We start from the raw sequence: 24,828 nt of genomic DNA on the forward strand, positions 1-24,828 counted from the left end.
AACATATTCCGAATATAAAATGACACATTCTAATTCTGATCTGTTGTACTATTTTTTTATCTAAAACCTGCCTGGAGGGGAGATAAAATCCCTTTAGTATCAACCTAATCAAGAAGTCTCATCAGGATTTGTTTTGAGAATTCTTTTTTAGCATTATTGATTAGGCTGATAGGCCTATAATTAGACAGCTCCACCAGGTCACCTTTTTAATGTATAGCTATGATTTCAGCCCCAAGCCAAAAGTCTGGTACCTTCCCCCCAGCTGCAATAGCATTTGACAACATGTTAAGATAGGAGGACAATATCAAAGGCTCAGATTTATATAAATCCCCAGGTATTTTATCTGGGCCATGGGCTTTGGCAGATTTATGTGAGTCAATCACTCTAGTTGTTTTGTCTATGCTAAAGACAATAGGAGGAGTGAAATCTAATATAGGCCGCACATTTAAATTGCTAGTGCTGTTAGGGGCCTGAGAGTCATCAGAAGCATAGAGGGTAGAGAAATGTGACACCCATTTATCCGGGGAAATATTATAGTGATGTGATGTGATGTGATTTCGTTTTTTCTGACTTAATTTGGGTACCAAGGCGCCAAAACAGTCTAATGTCATTATTTTTACCAGCGTCCAAAATATCTTGTCATAAATTATTTACCAATTCCTCTTAGCTTTAATCAAAGTAGATTTATAATGAGATCTTGCTACTTTGACATTTATACTGTTCCCCACTAGTATGGCCTTCCTCAGAGCTGATTTAGCTAATTTACAAGCTGGATTAAACCATTTCTCCACCCTCGAGGAATTTGAAGTTTTAATACCAGAGTGGCGGGTACAATAGTTATCTGGTCTCAGCACTCTGCTCCCATCAAATCCTGGATGCTCCTGAACTTCTCCTACTGAATTTTGGACCTGTTCCTGACATCAACCTTAAACAAGAAGGTGAACTTTGTGAAAGCCTTGTCTTATTTTATATGCATTTTTTTGCTTTTTCCCTATTGGTTCCAATGTTGTATAATTGCTCACAAAAGTGATATATTTTCTGAACTTTGCAAAACCATAACTCCGAAAGTACATACCTTAGAACTGTGTTCTTGGCCATAAAAATTCTGTAAAAATCGATGCTATTTTTATAAATTGGTCTCGGATTTATTCTTGAGTGTGTGTCTCATTTATTGCCTCTGTGAGTAAAACAAATACTTAGCACTACCCTCTGATAAGTGAAACTGCTCACCCACGCTATCATAAAAAGACCATTAGAATTATCTGCTTTTACCTCTATATACCATTTGGGGATTCACTGGACTCTCTGCACAGTGAACTTAATTTTATTACACTATTTAGAGAGCCAGCTTCCTATAGTGTCTGTGATGGTGAATGAGTGGCTGTATGGGTGAGTGTGCGGTTGTGTCAGTGTCTGTAAATGGTGAATGAGAGGAAGCATGAGTGACTGAATGTGTGACTGAGAAGGTACATAAGTATCTGTATGGGTGAGTGAGAGGGTACATGAGTAGCTATATGGTTGCATGATTGGGTGTGTAAGTGGGTGTATGGGTGTCGGAGTGGCTGTATGAGTCTGTGGATGGGTGTGTGCTGTTTCTGTATAACTATACCAAAAAGAGGTATAGCGTGCACAGAGTACACTCAGTCCCCAAAGGTATGGCAGAGGTTAAAGTAGATAAATACCTTACATTCAATGTAGTGGTAGCTGGGCTGAGCAGGCAGGATTATCAGGGAGTAGTGTGAATGCATTAGGTGTACATACTCATACAAGGCAGAAACACACACTCAATGACATTCTCCAGGCCAATGTTTGTAGAAAAATATTACTTGTGTTACTTTTATATCTAGGAACTAAGCTGAACTCAGTTACATACGTAGGCTTTTCTTCAATACTTTCAAATTACTGACAATAGGTTTGTATAGCATTCAACAATACTTAATATGCGCATTCAAGGTTTTTCAATACAGAAAGATAAACTTTGTATGCAGGATCACACTTAGTGCAATACAGTGAGAGACCAATGCAATCATACGGGAAAAATACAGGTGAGTAACTTACTGGTAAGTAAGCGGTTTTGAAGTTCAGTCTCCAGGGGTTTTGGTCAAAACTGGGCAATGATCAGACCAAGATAGGTACTGCACCACCAGCAGCACTGGGGCAGTCAGGTGCAGAGGTCACTGGGCCCAATCTTATCCTACCGAGGCTAGGGGCATCTCGAAGAGTCACATGTTACAGGTAAGTACCAGTGGTTCAGGGACACAGGCCCTGAGGGTTAAGATCAGCACTGGAGGGTCCACCAAAGACCACTGAGACTGCACCATCAGTGGCTCAGGGGCAGCTGGGTGCAAAGGAGGCATCGGGGGCCCAGTTGAAGTCAATTAAGATCCTTGATTGGGGAAAACAGCTGCAGGCTTCGTTCTGAAGGTTGGGTAAAGGAATTCCATGGCAGGATAGATAAGTTGGATAGTGCGGGGATGCCGGGACACTCTAGGTTAGGCATCAATCAGGCGTTTGTTAAGCGCAGCTATTCGCCCTTAAGGATCTCAAGGCACTGGAGGGGGTGGGGGTAGCAGGCTCCAGTCCATCAAGGGTGGTCTGTCGACGAGCAAGGTTTTGAGGTTTCTTGCGAAGATGGGGAGCGATGTTGTCTGTCTGAGGTGAAGCGGCAGGGCATTCAAGGCTCGGCCGCAAGGAAGGCGAAGGAGTGGCCTCCCAATCTGGTCTTTCTGGTGTGGGGGACCATAGTGTGGGAGAGCTAGGCAGATCATAGGGTCTTCTGGGGTGCATGGAATTTGAGTCAGCTGTTCAGATATGCTGGTCCGGTGTCATGGAGGGCCTTGTGGGCATAGGTGAGCATCGTGAAGGTGACTCTAGCTTTGATGGGGAGACAGTGGAGTGTGCGCAGGTGCTGGGAGATGTGGCAGTGTCTTGGCAAGTCGAGTACCAGTCTTGTGGCAGCGTTCTGGATGTTCTGTAGCTTGCGGGTGAGGTTTTTGTTTATTCCGGCGTAGCGTGCGTTGCCGTAGTCGAGTCTGCTGGTGACCAGGGCGTGAGTGACGGTCTTTCTGTGTTCGAGGGGGATCCATTTGAAGGTCTTACTTAGAAGGCAGAGGGTGTGAAAGCAGGAGGACGAGACAAAGTTGATCTGGTGGTCCATTTTGAGCTCAGAGTCCAGGATGATTCCGAGGTTGCGTGTGCGGTTCATGGGGGTGGGCGGACTTCCGAGGACGGGGGCCACCAGGTGTTGTTCCATGCTTCGGGGTTTGCGCCCATGATGAGTACTTCTTTTTTGTTGGTGTTTAGTTGTAGGCAGCTGTTTTTCATCCATTTGGCAACAGCTTCCATGCCTTCTCGAAAATTGTGTCTGGCGGTATTGGGTTTGTTGGATAGGAAGAGGATGAGTTGGGTGTCGTCTGCGTATGACATAATGTTGAGTCCATCAGTTCAGACGATGGGGGCGAGTGGAGCCATGTAGACGTTGAAGAGTGTAGGGTTGAGGGAGGACCCCTGGGGGACTCCGCAGGTGCTATGTGTAGGGTCGGAGAGGAAAGGGGGAAGTCTGACCCACAGGGTTCTGCCGGAGAGGAAGAAGCAGCTCCAGTTGAGGGCCTTGTCTTGGATCCCTGTGTCATGGAGTCTAGGTATTAGGGTGCAGTGAGAGACTGTGTCAAACACCGCTAAGAGGTCAAGGAGGATGAGGGCTGCTGTTTCCCCCTTGTCCAGTAGGGTGCGGATGTCATCTGTTGTAGCGAGGAGGGCGGATTCCGTACTCTGTTTTTTTTCTGAAGCCAGATTGGGACGAGTCAAGGATAATGTGCTCTTTGATGAATGACTGTTGGCTGTTGATGGCTTTCTCAATGACTTTCACTGGGAACGGGAGCAGGGTGATGGGTCTGTATTTTTTTAGGTCAATGGGGTCTGCCGAGGGTTTCTTCAGGAGGGGGTTGACCTCGGTGTGTTTCCAGTCGTCGGGGAACGTGGCAGTTGCCAGAGAGAGGTTGATGGTGTGGCAGAGCATGGGTGCGATGGTGTTGGCGGCTCAGTTGAAAATGTGGTGGGGGCAGGAGTCTAGGGGGGCCCCGGAGTGGATTGACTTCATCGTCCTCAGTGTGTGTTTGGTGGTGAGGGCTGTCCAGTTCTCGATCGCTGGCTTCAGGGTGTCGGGGTGGTTGGTGAGGGTTCGTGTGTTGGTTGTCTTCGTCGAAGTTGTCGTAGATGCTCTTGATTTTGCGGTGGAAAAAAGTGCTGAGTTTGTCGCAGAGGTCTTGTGAGGGAGGGATTTCGGTGGACTCGCTGGTGGGTAGGGGGAACTCCTTGATGATGTTGAAGAGTTCTTTGCTGTTGTGTGCGTGAGTGGAGATTCTGTCTTCAATCGCTTTTTTCCTCATTTTTCAGATGAGTTAGTGGTGGGCGTTGGTGGCGGCTCTGAAGTTGTTGTAGGCTTCTGTGGATTTGGTGTTCCTCCAGGCTTATTCGAGGCGGCAGCAAGTGCGTCTGGACTCTCGAAGTTCAGTGGTAAACCATCTGGCTTTCTTGACGTGGGTGTTGTTGTTTTTTTTGAGGGGGCTATGGTGTTGGCGCTGTCGGAGATCCATCTGTGCAGGGTTCGGGCTGCGGTGTTGTGGTCATCGTTTTCCGTGATGGTTGAGCTGGAGTTGCTGAGTGATGAGGTTAGCTGGTCCTTGGTGATTCTGGTCCAGTTTCTTCATGGGAGCAGGTGCAGGTGTCTGTGGGTGGTGGGTGTTCTGAGGGTGAAGTCGATGCATAGATGGTCAGTCCATGGGAGTTCAGTGGTGTGGCTGAAGGTGATGTAGTTACCTGTTGTTACAAGGGGGTCGAGGGTGTGTCCTGCTGAGTGCGTGGGTTCGGTCACGATCTGGCAGAGTCCAATGTTATGGAGGTTGTCCGGGAGGAATGTGGTGCTGGGGTCCAGTTGGTTGTCGAGGTGGAAGTTGAGGTCTCCCAGTAGGGTGTAGTTGGTGGATGCGATGGCATGCGGGGAGATGATGTTCATGATGGAGTTGGCGAAAAGTCAGCCGATGGGGGTTAGTAGATGAGGGTTCCTCAGAAGGTTGTGGTAAGGCTGGCCAGTATCTTGAAGTGAAGGTGTTCCATCAGGTCTGTGGGCTCGTCAGGGAGAGTGCTCAGGCGGAGGTTGGATTTGTGGACGATGGTGATTCTTCCTCCTGGGCGGGTGGGGTGGTCCTTCCTGGAGATCTTGTATCCTTGGGGAATGGCGATGGGGATGTCCGGTCCCGAAGTGGTGTTGGTCTATCTTTCGGTGAAGAACGGTACATCCGGGTTGTGCTGTTGAGGAAGTCACAGATTTCGGTGGTGTGTTTGTGGAGGGATCAGACGTCGAGGAGGATGCATTGCAGGGTCTTCCGTTGGGTTGTGGCCTTGCAGGTGGATTGCACCGGGTCTGTGGTCTTGTCAGTGCTGTAGGTGTGCTGGCAGCGGTGACAGCTGAATGGTCCGTGGGTGTCGGCTGGTGATACTAGCTTGCAGTTGTTGTTGCGTCCTGGGTTGAGAGCGTGGAGTGCTGCTGGGTCCTAGCATTGGCATTAAAGAGGTCCAGGGTTCCTGACGCTGGTCACGGAAGGGTGCAGACGGGCTTGCCTTTGGCACGCCAGTGGCACACCAGCTGCACACCCACTGCGCGCCTCCGTGCAGTTGACGCGCAACGGCCGCCATTAAGTTGGGGTCAGGGAGGGCTGGACAGCTGCGGGAGCGGGAAGGGGAGCTGGATTGAACCCGTCTCGTTGGTCGTGCTGGGGGGGGGGGCGCAGGGGCAGCAGTAGCAGGGAAAAACGGGCAGAAAAGGCAAAAAGAGTGGAAATGAGGCAGTGAAAGGTGCAAGAAAAGTGGGGGAAAGACACATAAGGAGAGTGAGAGGGGAAGATTAAATCAGTGAAAAACGAGTGAAACCAGAGGAAAGACACAGAGGGGGAGTGAAAGGGGGAGATTGAGATCAGTCAAAAACGAGTAAAAACAGAGGAAAGACGCAGTGGGGAGTGAAAGGGGGAGATTGAAATCAGTGAAAAATGAGTCAAAACAGAGGAGAGACACAGAGGGGGAGTGAAAGTGAGAGATTGAAATCAGTAAAAAACGAGAGAAAACGGAGGAAAGACACAGAAGCAGAGTAAAAGGGGGTATTGAAATCAGTGAAAAACAAGTAAAAATATAGAGAGAGCGCAGTGACTGAAAGGAGATAGAGGTGAATTCGACCACCAGGAATGAGGCGCAGGTAAAACCTGTGGGTGGAGGAGGGCCTCGAACACCAGCACTCGAGAGTGCAGGGGCTCAGGGAAAGGCCTCACTTGATGGTGGAGCTGCGAGGGGGGAGAGCAATTTTACTGATAATGAGTCAGTGGTCTTGCATACCAAGGCTGGGGGCTACGGGTGCAGGGGTTCATTTTGGCATCAGGTTTTCTCAACAGATCCTGTTGCGGTCAGTGGGACCCTTCAGGTTAAAGCAGCAGGTGTCGAGGGACAGGTCAAGGGAGGTCATCCAATGCAGGTTCCCAGGTCAGGATCTCTGGGGAGACTTCACCGGGTCAGTGGGCCACCTGGGCTCAGGCCGTAAATGTAAATGTCATGGTACTTATAGAGCGCACTGTCACCAGGCAGTCACCTTACGGTGTCGCCTATTCGGCTTCCTGGCGCTGATACTCATACCGCTGTGTAACCCCTCCTGGCTTTCCCTGAGAAGTGTCCACTTCTGGGTACCCCCAGGGTGAAACCAGGCATCCTTAGCGCTGTTGGGGCCGGTGTGGAAGCTAAGCAAGCTATTGCCCAGAGTTGCAGCGTGGGGCCCGTGATTAGAATAGGCACCGAGGCGAGAATTAACAGGTCCGAGGAAATTGAGCCCGAGACCCCGCCGAGGCGGGAATTGAACCCTGGTCCCTGGCCAGAACTCCGCATCAGGGTCTGCCGTTCTAACCATTGAGCCACACTCCTCCACATAGACATCGGGTTCCGAGTGGTACAAGTATCGCAGATCAGCCTGCATCCGGAGCCCTTGTGTTGGTTTCTTGGCTGACCAAATTCAGTGTTCATGGGAAACAAGAGGCTATATTGAAAACAACACATGTTCCCAGGGCTCTTGGAAGTTGCTGGCTGCAGGCCATGCTGATTTCTTGGATCAGGGTTGCTGGAGGAGGAGACAGGCTGTTAGGGATGGAGCCAAATAAATTGTTGTCTTCTTCTCCGCTGCTGCATGGCTCTTCAGTCCTTCTTCTTTGTAGGTCATCGAATCTGCGGGACAAGGTTCAGGGGAGCCCTTAAATACTAAATGTAAGGGCACTTCAGGGGTTGGGGGCAGTAGCCGATGGCCACAGTACCTCTGTGTGATACACCCTTTGGGTGCCCCCTCCCTTTGTGAAGAGGGGCACATCCCTGTTCCTATTCAGACTAATCCTCAAATTAAAGATGAAGAATTTCTGAGAGGGGTTCACCTCAGCTCCTGGTAATCCTAGGGGTGCACCATGCTCAGGTGGACACTCCTAATCTGCTTACTAATTTTCTTTCCTGTCCGGCCCCCAAAAGTGGAGCCTGGACAGTGGGCTAGGTATCTCCACTAGTTGGACCAGTCCAAATCACAAAGTGAGAGCCTTTGAGGCTAAACTGCCAAGTGTTGCTAGTGGGAGGTGTGAAGTACCTCCATTCAGAACAGGATTTGATTCTGACCTCCGAGAGTACAAAGGCTCTCACCCCATAAGGTCAGACATCTGTATGGTGGTGGCTGGCTGGTGGGGACCAGACAGCGAATACACTAGAAGTTGGTTGTTTTTAAAGGGATTCTCTAAGATGCCTTCTGAGTGCATTTTATAATAGATCCAACAGTGGCATCATGGTGGTTTTATTATGCTGGAAGGTTGGTACCAAATTTCTCGGTTTTCAGTAAAGCCATCATGGAGCTGTGGAGTTCATGCTGAGAAACTCCCTTCCCACACACTCAAAATGGCTTCACTGCATTTACAATGCTTGGGAATGGCAAAGACACTGCAGGGTAATTTTCCCCGTGCAGCTATGCCCTCACCTCTGGTGTGGTGCTCCCTTCCTAAGGGCTGTGAGGCCTACTCGAGTGATGACTTACCCATGCCACAGGCAGTGGTGGTGGGCATGGCACGCAGGAATGAATGCCAAGTCAATTCTTCGGTTTGGTCTGCACCAAAGTATGCAGCCTGCAAAGACAGTGTGTGGGTGTTAAGATGAGAGGTCCCTCAGGGTGGCATAATACATGCTACAGCTCTCAGAGGCCCTCTCTAATCACAAGGCCCTTGATACCAGGGGTACCATTTACAAGGGACTGACATGTGGCCCAGAGGTGTGCCAATTGAGAAAGAACAAATGTGCTGGGGCCTGGTTAGCAGGGTCGTAGCACACACTCGATCAAGTTAGTATCAGGTATCTGGCAAAACGTTACGGGGCAACCATGCAGAAGGGGTACTTTCCTACACAGAGTATGTGCTTGTCTCAGTGACTGCATAGGTGAGTAAGTGCATGTGTTGGTATATGTATGAGTAAGTGAGTGGGAATGTGAGTGAGTTAGTGGCTATGTGATTGACTGTATGGTAAAATTAGAAGGTTTGTGAGTAGCCGAATGGGGGACTGATTCAGTGTGCGAGTGGGTGTATGAGTTTGTGTGAAAGTGTCTGTATGACTGGATATGTGAATGGCAGTATTGGTCAGCAAGTAGATGCATTAGTGGCTATATACATGTTAGTGGTTGCATTAGCGGCTGTATGGGCGAGTTGTTGTATGAGTGGCACTTTGGATCGATCAGTGAGTAGGTATATGAGTGTTTGTATGGGACTGTGAATGCGTTCTTCTGGTTCCTGTCAGCAGGTTGGAGCAGCAAGCTGTGTTTTTAAAGCCTGACTATATATCGATGGACTCTCACAATAGCCTTGGGGAGCGCATTTGAACCGGAAGCTTCGACCTCCTAAACAGAAGCCGAAAATATTCCTGCTCTCCTCGGCAATCGGGATGCTGAAGAAAGCATTCTTCAAGTCAATCACCGAGAACCAAGTCGTGGAAGCTGGAATCATAGTCAATAGGGCAGTGATATCAGGAACAACTGGAAATTGTGGCACAACGATTTTATTTACCTCTCTAAGATCAATCACAAACCTGTAAACAGGTGGCTGAGAAGGGTCGGTACGCTTCAAAACAGGCAGAACAGGGCTATTGCAAACGTTGCCTCTTGTTTCTTAAACTACATTTTTTCAATCAAATCATAAATGATCGCTAGCAACGCCTTTTCACCTTCACTAGAGATCTTGTATTGGGGAATGCGTGGCATTTTAACATTGGCTTTCAATGTCACAACATAAGGCGGTATTTCCAAAAGACCCACATCATTAGGACCAGTAGCCCAAAGAATATCCGGAAGAAATGACAATTCTGTCGGAAGTTTATCCTTCGACAAATACATTGGGGAGACCACTTTCTTACCCAATGTAAGTTGTACTCCCGAAGGAGAACAATACAATGTTGCATACAGTCTTTTCAACAGATCCAATCCTAACAAGTTCTCACCACAACCTGTCGTCAGAATTAGGAGTGCTTCGAATTCACAAGGTCCAACAGAAAGGGACATAGGACTAGAAATCGGGTTCCTAACCGGGGCGCCAGAAAAACCTACTGAAACATTAGTCTCGCCAGACAAAGGTGCGCCAGGGAGTTTAGAGTGCATAATAGAACTCTTCGTACCACCAGTATCCAACAGAAAAGGCTCTGACACACCTGATGTAATCACCTCAACATAAGGTCCACTCTGATCTACTGGAACTGAAACAACTCCCTCTCTTTGTCTATGGCTGTCCTAGCAATCATCACCTTCCATATTCTCACCTTCTAGATAGTAGTCATCAGCATAGTACTGAGTCGTCCTGCCAGACGCGTTATTCTGCTGGTCAAAACTATTCATTGAATTTTGTGGAGGAAAGGAACGTGCGTTCTGGGGGAATCCTCCACGTCCTCTACCTCTAGGTGCTTGTGGAACACCTCGACCTCTTGCGCTAGAAACACCATTGATACGCTGTGACAAAACAGGGCAGCTACTTTTAAAATTACCCTCTTCTTTACAAAATGCACATTGATTAGGGCCTACAGGAAAACGTGGTTGAGAAAACTCGAACCTTTGCGAGTTCCTCTGAAACTGCTGAGGCTGCTGATAATCACGCTGGTTATTACGGGGCAGATACGCTTGCTGTAAAAGAACTTTCGTCTTCAATTCTTTAGTTTTCTTGTCTGCCCTATCTTTCTCATCCTTATCCCTATTTTCATAGTACTGTGCAGTAGCCAATATCTGTGCTGAATAGGAAACGTCCCAAGAACTCTCTGAATCTTTCAATTTCTTACACAACTCGGGAAGTAAATTGTGTACAAACTTGTCAACGAACAACCGTTGACCACCTTCTGTACTCATGTCTTGACCACTGTGGTCGATAAACGTCTCCTCGAACCTAGTGAAGAAATCAGACACAGTTTCCTCTTTCTTCTGCTTACACGCAGACAACTTATCCCAATTTACACGCATCACAGGCATTAAAGTCTTCATATAGGTAACGATCTAACCAGGGAGTTCTGCTGCTAAAGGCTCAGATTTAGCACCGCCCACTTGCCTGTCATTCATAGCACTAATATTAGCCCATGTCTCACCTAACTCCTGGGCGTGATCTGTATGGCGAATCAATCCCCACAAAGGCTGCGGAACTACATTCCCAAACAGCATGTCTATATCAGCTAAATTCATAATACATGAGTCTGCGGTCTGTGATAATTCCTTATAATACCCTGCAGGATTTTTACGGGGGTCAGGTAAAGTCTGCTTAAGAGCCAAAACTTCTGCTCGTTTCCATGGAACATGTACCCAAACACGTTGAAAATGTGCTGGTACAGCATCAATTTGATTAGCGACATCAGCCGCAACGGCATCCTTCCATACCGGAGGAACTTCTCTCATCGGATACGGTCTCGCTTTCCTCCTAACGGAGAGATCAGGCTCAAACAATGACCGAGAAATAGTTTCACTCCTAAATGACAACAATGTCGCAACCGCTCTCTCAACATCGGAACCCACAATCGTGCCCTTCGCGAACTCGAACCGTACACGGCACAACTCAGGCGGATTGGATTCTAAATCATTATCTTCCAATTTTTCACACAGAAAAACACACATTTTATCAAAAACATATCTCTGCTTCGGTGCTTCCCATTGTCAGAAGACATCCATAACAGACTCTAACTCATATCTTGTAGGATCGATAACCCATTTATGCGCCAAATGATCCAATATTTCCTTCTCTCTAGAATCAGGCAGTTGGCTACGTAACTGTTTACGCTCTGAAACAGGGGTCGTAGTTAATGACCCAAAGAAAGGAGAGAAAAGACTAGTAACGGTATAAGTCATTCTCTGTCGAACAGATGGAGAAGTCGACAAAAGAACAGGAGATAAAGTGGATTGAGAGGAAGCCAATGTAGAAGCAGTAGCAGAGGAAGCAGCAAGAACAGGTGGAAAAGTCGTAGGGAATGAAGACGGAGCAGGTAGCAAAGTCAGCGGCCCATGAGAAGGTGGCGCCGTAGCAGTAGGAGCCAACTGAAAAGGAGCTGCTGGCTGTGGAAGAACTTGGGGCAAAACAATTGGAGGTTGCACAACTAAGGGTTGCGGAGGTGCTGTAGCACTCTGCGCATAAGGGGGTGGTGAACTCAACAGATGTGACATTAAAGGATCTTTCTCAAGTTCTTTTGCTGTCTCTTGCTGAAGAGGTGGCAGGACTGGATAGCATTTATCGATCGCCATTTTACGATGCCTGTGCAACTGCTCACTCGCTTGTTCTTCTTCATTATCTTTATACTGCATAGCAGCTTGCATTATCGAGATACCCTTTTCTCTTTTATTTCTCTTTGCTAATTTAATTTCTTTCTGTTTGGCTTCTTTTCGCCATAGGCGGAAGGAGTCAAACATCGCCGGCCGAGCTTTCTTCTTAAAAAGTCTAACCACTAAATTGTCTAGAACTTCCGTGTCAAAACTACCGTATTGGGGCCATTGTAGGACACCGTCCTTTTTTGTGTAATGAATCCATACTTCGTTTTATGCGATGGGGCCCACACCATGCTTCACATACAGTTCATAGGTTGGAGTTCCAATCGGAGGAACCGGACACGAGTCCTCCAATCAGGAATCCCTATTTCGACCACAACAAAACAAATTTCCAAGTCTGCTAAGACCAGGCATCTTCGCTCTCTAGTCTAGCTTCAAACTTCAAGGGAATACACGAGTCCCTCGGCTTTGGTACTTGCAAGTTCCAAATCAAAGATCCCAAGGGGATACCCAAACTAAGAACCAAACTAAGGGCTGGGAGACGCTCCACTCATACTTAACTGAGGTATCGATGACGTCACTAGAAGACTCATCTATCGTCTCGCTCTACAAATCATCAAAGGGTCCAAGACAGGGCGATAGTCAGGGCAGCAGTCCTTCGTAGCCGTCGGAAAGCGGGGAACCTCGCAGCAAAGACTTTCGGACCACGACGACATACAGGGGTCGATGAAGTGGTTGGCCTTCATCCAGAATTTTCACACGAAGCTCCTCACGAACCTCAGGCTTGGACCGGTACCACTGAAATCGCCCCATGTTGGGCGCCAAATGAAGTACCGGGTTATTTAAAACCCAGCGGTGCCAGGGGACACACCCAAAGACTTTGAGACTTGTCAGACTACAGAAACACAGAGTCTTCTTGGTGAAGTCAAAGATCAGATTTATTGGCTGCAGCCAGTAACAGATATCCTAGAAGTACAACACGGTGTATATTCTCAGGAGACTGCTCAACTTTACAAAGCTGGTCATCCCTTTTATACAGAATATTATGCTTCAGGCAAACATTCCTTATTTACAGTTGACCATTCACATATTTTCACGACAAAGAAAAAGCAGAATCATGATGACAAGCCCATATTTCAGTTTGTCCAGCCCACAATCAATTACCCGGCAAGGTCCAACATTTTCATCAGATATCGGACAGACCCCTAATAAAAACGGGCACCTCCTCATCGTAAAGCAGGCCATAAAGAAAGAACAGAGACAGGTGTGAGTAATATTAGACATAGTTCTGTGCAATGAAGGGTTTATGACATGTTGTGGCTTGATCCCTAATCTCGATCGGCCACTGGGAAGAGGACTGGTCGAACAGGTTTGGCTTCAGGCAGTGGAGTCAGCTTGCCCAGGTCACACAAAAGTCAGCAAAGGTGTACGTGTCCCTAAGACTCGTTTTGGCCTTAGTCATCGGCCTATGTGAGGGCAAGCATAAAATGGCTGCCATGCACAAAATGGAACACGAGGGTTCAGGACGGAATCTCTGATTTCAGGGTGATCTTGTCACTCGAATACACCGAAAATACTCGTAAATAGTATACTCGTCATTTTCGGTCGGCTGATACCAAATTCGTCATGCTACGAACATGTTAGTGACATGGTTCCAGAATCCACGGAAGCACAAGAGGAATTGGCAATACTGAAAAACGAATGTAAACGTCTTGAACGCTGTTAGAGGGGGAACTACCTAAATGAAAATAGGACAAAATATTTAGAACCACTCAAGTCCTACCATCAACAAATTAGGAGAACATATAGCTAGTTCTATATTGAGCAAATTGAATCAGCAAAAAGCTAACTAAATATTTTTTGTGTAGTCAAGCAACTGACTTCCTTAGGGGGGGACTCACCTGCAGCTTGGGGGCAAACTCTGTCCGGTATTCTTTTTGCACCAGCCACCGCCGAACTTGCTCCTGTCTTCCTCCCTCCCGCCGCCGCAGCCCACAGCCACCAGCGGCCGCAGTGCGGAGGGGGGGGCAATCACGGATCACAACTCCCAGACGCCCTAGCGGCACCGGAAGCCGCAGCACGTAATTTCCGCGTCAGGAGGCGCACAAAAAGGGTCACAACCCCCGCGTCGCGAAACCGCGCGCGGGCGAAGCCCAAACAAAGGGCGGGCCCTCGGAGGCCATAGGAGGACGGGACGGGCTACCCCCCTTGGCCTTCAAAGAGGAGGTAAAGCCACAGATTGACTATTCCACTGACTATCACATCCGCCTAGAAACTGTTATATAGACCCCTAAGGGAGTGGTTACAAACATACCCTTTGGGCTGGACTCACGCCTTAGGTCATAAGACGGGCACGCAATTGACATTTCAGTACTAATGATTGTATAGTACAGTTGATATAATTACTACAGCTCAGCTCATAGACATCCCAACTAGTATGGAACCTCCTCCAAAAACAATCATTACAGCGTCTAATCTCCCCCGGCTAGACAAATTAAATAGTATGTGTAATATTAGGTATACCTTTGTGACATCACCCCACCCGGCAACAAACACTAGTCCGCTAGCCCGCAGCGCAAGCACACAGGGGCCTTTACCTACACCCATAAAAGCCAATCCACAAAGTACAATTCCCGTTCAGGTCACATCTGCTAAAAGGAAACACGACGGGGTTGGAGTAATTGGGTCCCAAACCAAAACATTAAAATTACAGAATGCGTTTCCAAATATAAACTTGTCTGTTGTCACTGCTTTGTCAACCCCAGAGGTGGGTAAAAAACTATACGATCCAGCATCCTCTTCCCAATTGGCTTTACTGGCCATGATCGAACAACTGATCAAAAGCATTATCCATCCCCTGATCGATAAAATTAACACCTTGGGGGAAAGACTGACGGGGATTGAGGAAACTGTTAAATCCAATCTGGCACAATCTTCCCATACTGTAACTTCTAACTGTTCGCTTCATGCTGCTCCTCCCAATATGCCCAAACAAACCATGCAAAACAAAGCTCCCCCAACTCAAGTATCAGTCCCTACTTCTGTGCCTCCATATGTTCCTAAGGCACCACCCATACCTGTTATAGATCGCAATGTTGCCCCTAGATTAGAATGTATTAAGATTCCCTGTATTAATCTTCCCCCAGAGGCCGCTCCATTTGTGTCCATCCTCTCGGGGGTCCCTCCACTAAAACATGGAAAATCTGAGAGACCCACCGACCTGCTAAACAAAGTCAAGTTTTGGCTATCGAAAAATAGACCCTTACCCCATGACCTTGATGGCAGGATAATCAGCGCGAGGAGAGTGGGCTGGCTGGGTCCCCTTTGAAAAGATATTAGTGGCGACTTGGTTCTAATTAGATTTAGGAGCAGACAAGTTGTTCCCTATCTCCAGTCATGGCAGCCCCAAGAAGGTGATGGCCCCATAACAACCTGGGATCTACACGATTTTTATCCAAGCAACTCATATATCCCCCCCCGGAAACAAAACGTCGAATATAATACTGAGCTGGGTCATAGAATTTGCTTACCAATTGAGCGTAGCATCCCTGCTTTTAATCGATCTGTTTTACCGCAAAGCAGTTTTAAGTATAGCAACTTCTTTCAATTTAACCCTTTGACGTAACACAAGAACTGTTAATATTAGGCTTGTGAATACCAGGTAATCTATTTAGATAATCATAATCGGAGGGTTAGCAAATCCTATTAACTTGTAGATAATATGTTGCTTTTTAAATGTATGTTGCTTGTTACATTATGATTGTAATTTTAAAAATTGTATGCTTTTATGGTTTTTAAACAAAAATCGAATAAAGCAATTTTGATGATGACTTCCTTAGATTGTGTCACTGCAATACTGCCTACCTCTACAGATTATTGTAATAAAGTAGCTGATTTCTTCTCGGGATACATAGAAAAAATATAGGTAGCCTTCCCTGAAAGTAGCAGGAATTTGATCTTTGCTCCAGCTATAAAGGATTCTGGGGTGGAGGATAGGTTTTCCTTCCACCCCCTGAAGAAAGCGACATCCTAAAAGGTATGGAAGTTGTTAAATCTGGATCTCCCTTGGAAGTGATCCCCCGGAAATTTCTACTGCAAGGGAAACAAGCCATTGCACCAGTTCTTACTAAACTCCTGAATTTGTCATTCAGTTCAGGGCAGGTCCCTAGCAGTTGGAAACATGCAATCGTAGTGCCACTCCTAAAGAAACCATCTCTGGACTCAGCTCTTCCAGAGAATCTGAGACCTATATCACTGCTCCCCTACTTTGCTAAAATTGTGGAGAAACATCTTAATATCCAACTGACCACGTACTTGGAAGAAAGACGTGTTCTCCATGAAACCCAGTCTGGTTTCAGGCCACTTTACAGCACTGAATCAGCATTACTTCTGGCCTCGGAGGCCTTGAAAATAGCAGTTGATGAGGGGAGAACAACTGCACTGATCCTTCTAGACTTGAGTGCTTCGTTTGACACGGTCTCCCACGGCTTTCTGTTGGAATGGTTATGAGTTGCCGGGTCTGTGGCAGCTCATGGGAATGGATCAAACACTTCTTACAGAACAGATCTTTCCAGGCCTTAAAACACCCTGTTAAATCCAGAGTGTGTCCTCTGTCTCATGGGGTACCACAGGGCTCGGCCCTCAGCCCTACTCTATTCAATGTTTACATGCGCCCCCTGGCAGACAGTGCTGAAAAATGGGGTAAAACTGGTTTCATACGCCGATGACACTCAGTTGATTGTTACATTGGAACAAAAGGGGGCTGGAACGGCATCTGATTTCAAGTTCTGCTTAAGTGATGTTGCTAACTGGATGAAGCTCAGCTGCCTGTAGCTGAATGCGTAAAAGACAGAGGTGATTGTAAACAGCCCTCCATATGGTCACATTTGCAGTGGCCCGAGGAGCTGAGACCTACCCCTACTCCCAAGGCTAAGGTCAAGAGTCTGGGAGTGTGGTTGCGATAACACCCTATCGGCTGTGGCCAGGGCCTGCTTTGGCAATTGGAAAATGTTGCGGAAAATCCTGGACCTACTTCCGCTAGATGCCAAAAGAACCAGTGCATAGGCCCTCATCATGTTACGTTTGGGCAAGCATAAAATGGCTGCCATGCACAAAATGGAACCCGAGAGTTCAGGACGGAATCTCTGATTTCAGGGTGATCTTGTCACTCGAATACGCCGAAAATACTCGTATATAGTATACTCGTCATTTTCGGTCTGCTGATACCAAATTCGTCATGCTACGAACATGTTAGTGACATGGGTCCAGAATCCACGGAACCACAGACCCTCCTTTTGCTCTTACATAGGCAATATTTTAAACGCATTTTATTTTCCAGTAAACTACACTTTAATACAGCAAAAAAATATAAAAAATTATATTATATTTTGCATTGTATTTAAAACTCACACATGAGCGTTAATCTGTTCAGCTATTTTTGAGAAATCAGTGTTTAGAAGGGGACTCAGGCTGGGCAGGAACGAATTAAACAGTTACGAGTATCTTATTGGTTGGTGTCTAGATCTGCTATGTTTGGCCAATTTAAAGGCTACTATTCAATCCGATTGGCCGGCCACAAAACAAACAATATTTTTGGCAGCCACTATAGGCCTCAGGGACATTGCCCCCCTGTATCCTAAAAAGGATTACAAAAATTATTAGGGGGCAGGGTGAGCACACTTTGACCCCATTGTCATGTGGGGATGGGGGGTCCCAAGGAAAACATGTTGTGGCAGCCAACACAGGACTCTGGGTCATGAAAGCTGGTTTTTGAGGGGCACAAAAGTAAACACATATGAATGGTGATAAAATATTTTTGCCACAATATAAATCATTTGTTGGTGATGGTATGCTCATTTTAGAAAATCTGGTGAGTTCCCAAGTCCTTTAGCCTGTGAAAAATGCTTATGCTCTGCTGAGTCTGCTGGGATTTCATGAACAATGTTTGAGAGAAACCTTTTGTCTCATGGTTTTCTCATAGAGATTATGAAGGTGCTCCAGAACTTAAAATGAGAGCACAGTTTCTATAAATACTATATTCCACAGCCGTGTGATAAAAATGTCTGATATTCTGAGTAAAATCTGTTCTTTAAACAAACTTGTGACACAGCAGAATGACATCTAAATGGATTTAAAGCTGTAAAACATTCCTTTAGAAATGGACAATAGCAGGGGCTTCGTTTTGTCATAGAAATTATGATTAGTGCTTTACAAAGCTAAAACCTGTTCCGTGCGTTGGCCGACGAGAGCACTATCTTGCGGGTGCTGCGCACGACCGTTGGCCGACGCAGCCCCGCCCACTTTGTAGAACACCTGCAGCGCGGCGGAATGTCCGCCGCGGTAAACGGGTTAAAATTAGAACATGTTTTCTGAGTACTTGAATATCTTTATCATCCATTTAAGGAAAACATTCTAATATGTGGACTGAAGCATGTCCTTTCAATAGAGGCAGTAGAAAACAACAGGTTTATAACCCATAGACCAGGTTGAGATCTGGGTAAGTAAGCAAAATCTAACAACAATGTCTCAACTGCTATAATTAAGGAAGGCAATTATATATGCATGTACAAGACATTACAAAAAAAGAGAAAGGGAGACTAGTGGTATGTTTTAAAAAGTGCTCATGGCATCATGTAATTGAAGTAACAAATTATACAGAACAGTTATATCAGGACTGTGGGCAAAACATGCAGAGGCAACCCAAAATGAACTAATGTGCTTGTGACACACAAAGGTGATTGCACAAGTGACAAGTGAGAGAACAGCGGAAGGCGGAATGTGACAAGGTGAAAAAATATGTACAGAATGTATAGCTCACCAAGGATTATTTTCAATAGTTGGTCATGATTTGGCTAGACATTTTATGTGAACCATAGTTGAATTTGCACCACAGATTGCGCTGAAATGTTGATGGCATTTCAATCCTATTTATTCAGGATCATCTTCAGGACTGGGTTGCCAAGTAAGGGGTGCTGTCCAAGGGAGGAAAAGCGGAGGGATCGTGGGGCATGGGACCAGGGAAGCGGTGCGCATTGGGAAGCGGAGAATGCGTGAGAAGGGCGAAGGGTAGCCTACCTGAAGGAGGCAAGAGGCGAGTGTCAAGGGTCAGCGTGACTTGCCCAATGGAAATGAAACAATTGGTACTAAACCAGCGTGGGAGAGCTAGAGACCACGGGCGGAGAGCAGTGAGGAGGAGCGTCAATGCGGTGGAAGTTACAGGTGGTAACTTGAGGTTTCTAGAAGTGAAAGGGGAAAATTAGGCAAAGTTATGGTGGGAGACCGCGTGAGAGGGTGCGTGGTGGTGCAAGCAACTTACCTAGCAGTGAGGTAAATAAAAAATCAGGAGACATATAACAGGGTCGGGCCCCGATTAAATGTGTGGGAATTGGCGGGAAGAATACGATCCGTGATTAGAGTCCTAAGTGAGGGCGAACCATGGTGGGGACAAGGTCAGTCAGTGAAAAGCTGAGAAGGGGTTGCAATGACCGGGAGCTTGATCAGGACATCACAAGAGGCAGGAAGGGCACTCCGATCAGCACTGAACTGCCACGTTCATGTGTGGCCAATACGGTGTCCAAATGAGGGGAAATGGGCAGCCGAGGCAATAGACGCTACGCTTCCTGGTGCGGAGCGTCAAAGTGTCTTGTGACCATGTGTCATGGTGCCTCAGGCGTTTCCAGAAAGGTCGAGGTAACGCGGCACCCACGGGGTCAAACCAGGTGAATGAAAAGTGTAGACGCACAAGGAGGGGAGGGGAAGGGAGGGAGGGAGGGTTGGGAAAAGGGAAGAAGGGCTGAAACACTTTAATTAATTAAGTACTGGTGTACCACAGTGTTGGTCCTTGTAGCCCCATTGTGACTACTGTATACAAGCAGAGTACAGTAAATGCCATGGACAAAACGGAAGGCTGGTACAAAAATAGCAGTGTTATTACTGTGACATAGATAAACAAGTATTGTGATGCAAGTTAATGCCACTAAAAAGACCAATTACATTAACCTTTCTTTCTTTTCAATCTTTATTTCGATTTGTTTGGATCATAAAAGATTACAGCAATTTAAAATATTTAGAAGTAGTATTAATATAGAAGTGTTTAAAAAAACAGTACAAGGAGGAAAAGTTAAAAACAATACAAAAACATGTTTAAGATCCAGTTGCAATGCATTACATTTAGAATCATCAAGCAGTACATTTGTTGGTATTTTACTTGATGCAGCGATTGCGAGTGTGCCACATTGCTGTTAAGAATTTTGCCACTGCAAACATAATTGGGGGGGATAGTTCTGTCCTTAGTATTCTGTAGGCTGGAAGGTGGAGCCTGAAGCCAAGGTTTTTTAGGAGCGGGACAAGCCAGTATTTCCTGGGTCTTTGATAAGCTTCACAAAAAAATATAATGTGCAGGTCATTTTCTTGGGGATATAAGCAGGCTGGGCACTGTGCGGAGGGCTGGGACTTAGCCCAACGGTCCGTGAATGCCCTTAGAGGGAGAGTGCCATATCACCACTGCATGAATAGTTTTCTTGTCAGGACGGGACTAATTCCATCAAGGAGAAGCTCTAGGAGGTATGAATCCTTGTGCTTGATAAACAGATTTGTTAGAGACCCCTCGCGTGTAGTCTCGATAGAGGTAAGTAACTTTAGCTCGTAGAACTCTCTCGAGAGAAGTTTGCGTGGGGTCCTGCAACAAGCATTTCCCGGATCAAGCCATAGATCCAGCCTTCCCAGAGTCTCACAAGCTTGTTTGACATATCTCAGCCATGGGATTAGAGTAGCATTAGGTAAGCGTAGGATCTCCTCGAGCTCAGCCCTATAGCTCGATAATTCAGGGGTCCTCCAGATTCTGCGCCAAAAGGTTATAGGTTTTAGTCCCAACTCCTCGGTGATGGGTCTAAGCCCCAGATCTAGTCTCAGCGGGAGGAGGGGAGTACTAGCTGGTAGGGCTGCCAGCTGCCTTATGAAGTTGTTCTCGCTAATCTGCAGTTTCTGGTCGGTTGAGTGACCCCACAATTCTCCGCCATAGATGACGGCCCCTCTTGCCTGCATTTTGTAGATATGAAGAAGGGGACCAAAAGGCTTGTAGGTCGACCTACTTGCCATCCTACAAATGCCACCCGTTTGCTGAACCAATTTCATATTGGCCTTGGTACAGTGTGAATCACATGTCATGTTCTGGTTGATGGTTAGTCCCAGGTATTCAAAGGTAAAAACCCTCTCTAGTCTCAACAGCCCTATGGTAGGATTTGGACGGGTTGAGGGGGGAGGGTTAAAGATCATGAATTTTGTTTTCAGAGCATTGATCTCTAGCCCACGCTCCACACAAAACGTCGAAAACCCGTCCAAAACCCTTTGTATACCCATGGGAGACTTGGATAGCAGCAGGGTGTCGTCCGCAAACATGATAGCGGGCACCCTGCTGCCATTGAGCTTAGGGGCGTCAATATCCACCAACCTAGTCAGGTGGTCGATCACCCCATTGACGAAGAGGCAAAACAGGGTGGGTGCAGGCACACAGCCCTGTCTTACCCCTCTGTAAACGGGGAAACTACCCGAGAGTGCACCACTTCTACCACACCTGACCCGAGCGAAATTCCCCTGGTGTAGTCTTATTAAAATTGACAATATGTCCGCCGGTGTCCCTAGCTCAGCCAGGACAGTCCATAGTCTGTCTCTTGGCACTAGGTCGAAGGCTGCTCGCAAGTCCACGAATACCGTGTATAAGCTGCCACCTTCGATTGCCACAGTCTTTCAAAACAAGAGATTCAGACAGAAGATCTGGTCCCTGGTTGAGACCCCTCTTCTAAACCCGGCCTGGTAGGGGCTCAAGATAGCAAGTTCCTCGATCCAATTTTGGAGGCGGTCTGCCCCAAAATTTCTGAGTTACATCAATAAGGCTGATAGGCCTGTAGTTGGCTGGGAGCAGAGGCGACCCCTTCTTATATATAGGGACTATCTCTGCGCCCAGCCAAGTACCTGGTACCTCCATGCCCCTCAAAACAGCGTTGAATATCGTTATCAGGTAAGGTGCCCATACATCGGGCTCCTGTTTGAATAGGTCTCCTGGTAGACCATCCAACCCAGGCGCCTTGCCTGATGTCAACCCTGCGATGGCTATTCGCACTTCCTTTTCGGTAAAGAGGTCTCCCTCCGGTGCAATGCCGGTAGTCGGTAAGGGATTGTTAGGGGCGCCATCGTCCACCCCGTAAAGGGACTGGAAGTGATCTTGCCAAGCCTTGGCTGAGATGTTAGGTTCAATTGCCAAGGCTAGCTCCTCAGACCCCGTGTTAACAATGTGCCAGAATTTACGTGACTCCCTAGAAGATAGGGAGATAGTGAGGTTTTCCCATTTCTCCTGTTCCCATTCGCTTTTAGCATGGGAGATCAGGGACTTGTAAACCCTTCTCTTGGCCCTGATCACAAATCTGTCTCTGCCTTCCTTGATTGAAGTCAGCAGGTCAGATTTGGCCTTACGGCATGCAGCATTGTACCAAGTGGGTCGAGTATAGCGACCACTACCACACTTTCCCATCGAAAAGAAGGCTTCAGCCACAGAATTAATCAGGTTCTCGTGCATTAACCACAGCTGCTCGTAAGTACCCTGGGTGCTTGGTTGCTCTGATATTGCACAAACCTTTTCAAGTGTGGGAATGACCCGGGCATAGAGCCCTGAGACTTTCTCCGGATTAGAGGCAAGCTTCTCCCACCTAACTCTCCGTCTGTTGTTCGTCAGCACTAGCCCATGAGCGGGGGAGCCTGCCACCAACCCTCTATCATTTAGGCCAGGAAGGGCATATTCCAATTCCAGTGCATTGTGGTCGCTGTCTTCCCTCGGAATCACCAGGAAGTCGTTGATACAAGACCACAGAGAAAGTGGAACTAGAATATAGTCTAATCTCGACTCCCAGCACCACTCTTATGTAAGTGCATTTAGGAGGGATGTCAGAGTTTGTGCGTCCGTTGCAAGCCCGCACGCCATGTTTCAAGGTCATGGCAGTGATTTGAACAGCCAGAGGAGTCCAGGCTCTGGGTGCAGGCCCAGCCGTTGGGGGTACGGACCATAGCGCATCCTCCTCCTGGGAAAGTCCATCCCCTAGACCCATGAGGGGCTCAAAGTGGCAGTTCAGGTCCCCTCCGATTAGGAGGGGGGTGCCCTGAGGGAAGTCACTGAGGGCAACCGAGAGTTTGTTAATGGTACGAGACTCTTGAGTGATGCCAACCGGCCTGGAGTAGACATTTATCACCGCAAGTTTGCTTGAATTCGGCCACTCCAACAGAAGACCAAGAATGTCCTCTGTGGCTAAAGGAAGTACAGTGGCCGTACATCCCAGGTCTACCGCCACCCAGGTAGCGAGACCACCTGAGGGACGCCCCCTACCCCCCCACTTTGCGGAGATAGAGTATGCTGCAAAGTGAGAGACTTCCTCTCTCGCCCATGTTTCTTGGAACAGACATACATCCCTACCCTCTATGAATGAGCTCCAGTCCGGGGAGTTTAGTTTGTTCCCCAGGCCAGCTACATTCCAAGATAGTATATTTAGGAGAGGTGGTCTGTGGTTCGAGAACAGGAGGGGAGGAGTGCCCGTATCGGGGAGAGTCATTGATGATGTATTACTATGTGGTCTTTCCCCTTGTTCGGTTATGGTTGCACTCAGGCTGGGCGAGTGCCCAGCTAAGTTTGTATAAACCTCTCTTGTGGGATGTTGCTCCTCGCAACAGACTGCCCCACAAGAGTTATCAAGGCAAAATGTGGGGGGAGTGGCTTCTTTTACCTTAAAGCCCCTAGGTCTCTCAACAGCCTCCCACCTCTTGGTCCCACTCTGTCAGTCGACTAAATCCAAGGTGCTATACCTATTGAATGTTGGGATGTAAACCGGATGGTGGGGTCCTGGGGGAAGTGTGGCTCCTCTCTCCCTATCACCCCAGCTTCCCTCCCTCCTATGGATAGTCTCCCATCCCTCCTCATCTCGAGCATGGATCGATGGTGGATAAAAAAAGGATAGGGGTAGAGGCTGGATTGATGTCCCATAGTCAGGATAAGACCATCTGCAAATATGTGCGACGGTCGAGGGGTCCCTGAAATTAACTAGGACACAATCCCCATTAATCGATTTTCTTGTGCTGCCTAGCCATGGGACTCTCCTCACCATGAGGACGTCACTCGATATTCCTTGGGGCAGGGGTCTGTTGATGGAAAGCCAATTAACCACCTTATTTTTAAGAGCAGCAACAGGTTCATTGGAGGGTGATTTTAGCTCAGGGACCCCCGCTAAGATAACTATATATGGGCTTGCCTCCGGCGGTAAATTTACTACCCTATGTTTGTTAAGCATGCCCTGGACTCCCTGTGTGACTGCGGCTGTCCTATCAAGGGGGCGGGAAGATGTAGCGCAGTCAGTCAACTGGGAGGCGATGTGAGATACAGGCTGATGGGATTGTGGAGGCTTGGGAGCCGGAACCACCTCCTTCGCTAGTGGCGTGGGTGTAGGCTACTTGTTCCTAGGCCCCCCCCCCCACCTCTAGCAACGGTGCCATCTTTTTTAAAGGTGTCTGCTATTTGGACCAAAGCTTTTTCAATGGTCACAAATCTGGCTTCGATCTTGGTTAAGCGGGCTTCTAGAGGCTTTAATAGTGACTTGAAAAGAGCACCGATGTCAGAGAGAGTAATGTCTTCGTCACCTGAGGTTGCACTGGGACGAGATGGTGTCTGAACTGATGTTTGTAAAGGGGGGGTTCAACAGGGGTAATGGCATACTTTTCCTCGAGGGAGTGTGTCCCTTACTGCTTAATCCCAGTTTAGTAACCTCCGCTACAGCATTATGCTTTGCTACCTTGTCCTTGCGTCCCCCAGGGTTTTGTACCCCTCTTTTCCTTTTTGGAATTGCTCCTTCCCTTTCCCCCTGAGTCGGGCAACTGACTGTATCAGTGATGTCATGTGTGTTAGCCAGAGGGTAATAAGCTTAACTCTACCGGGGCGCTAGTGTCAATATCATTACTTGGAAAGG

Source organism: Lissotriton helveticus, chromosome 4_1 (assembly GCF_964261635.1).
Source record: "Lissotriton helveticus chromosome 4_1, aLisHel1.1, whole genome shotgun sequence".
NCBI classification, from domain to species: domain Eukaryota; kingdom Metazoa; phylum Chordata; class Amphibia; order Caudata; family Salamandridae; genus Lissotriton; species Lissotriton helveticus.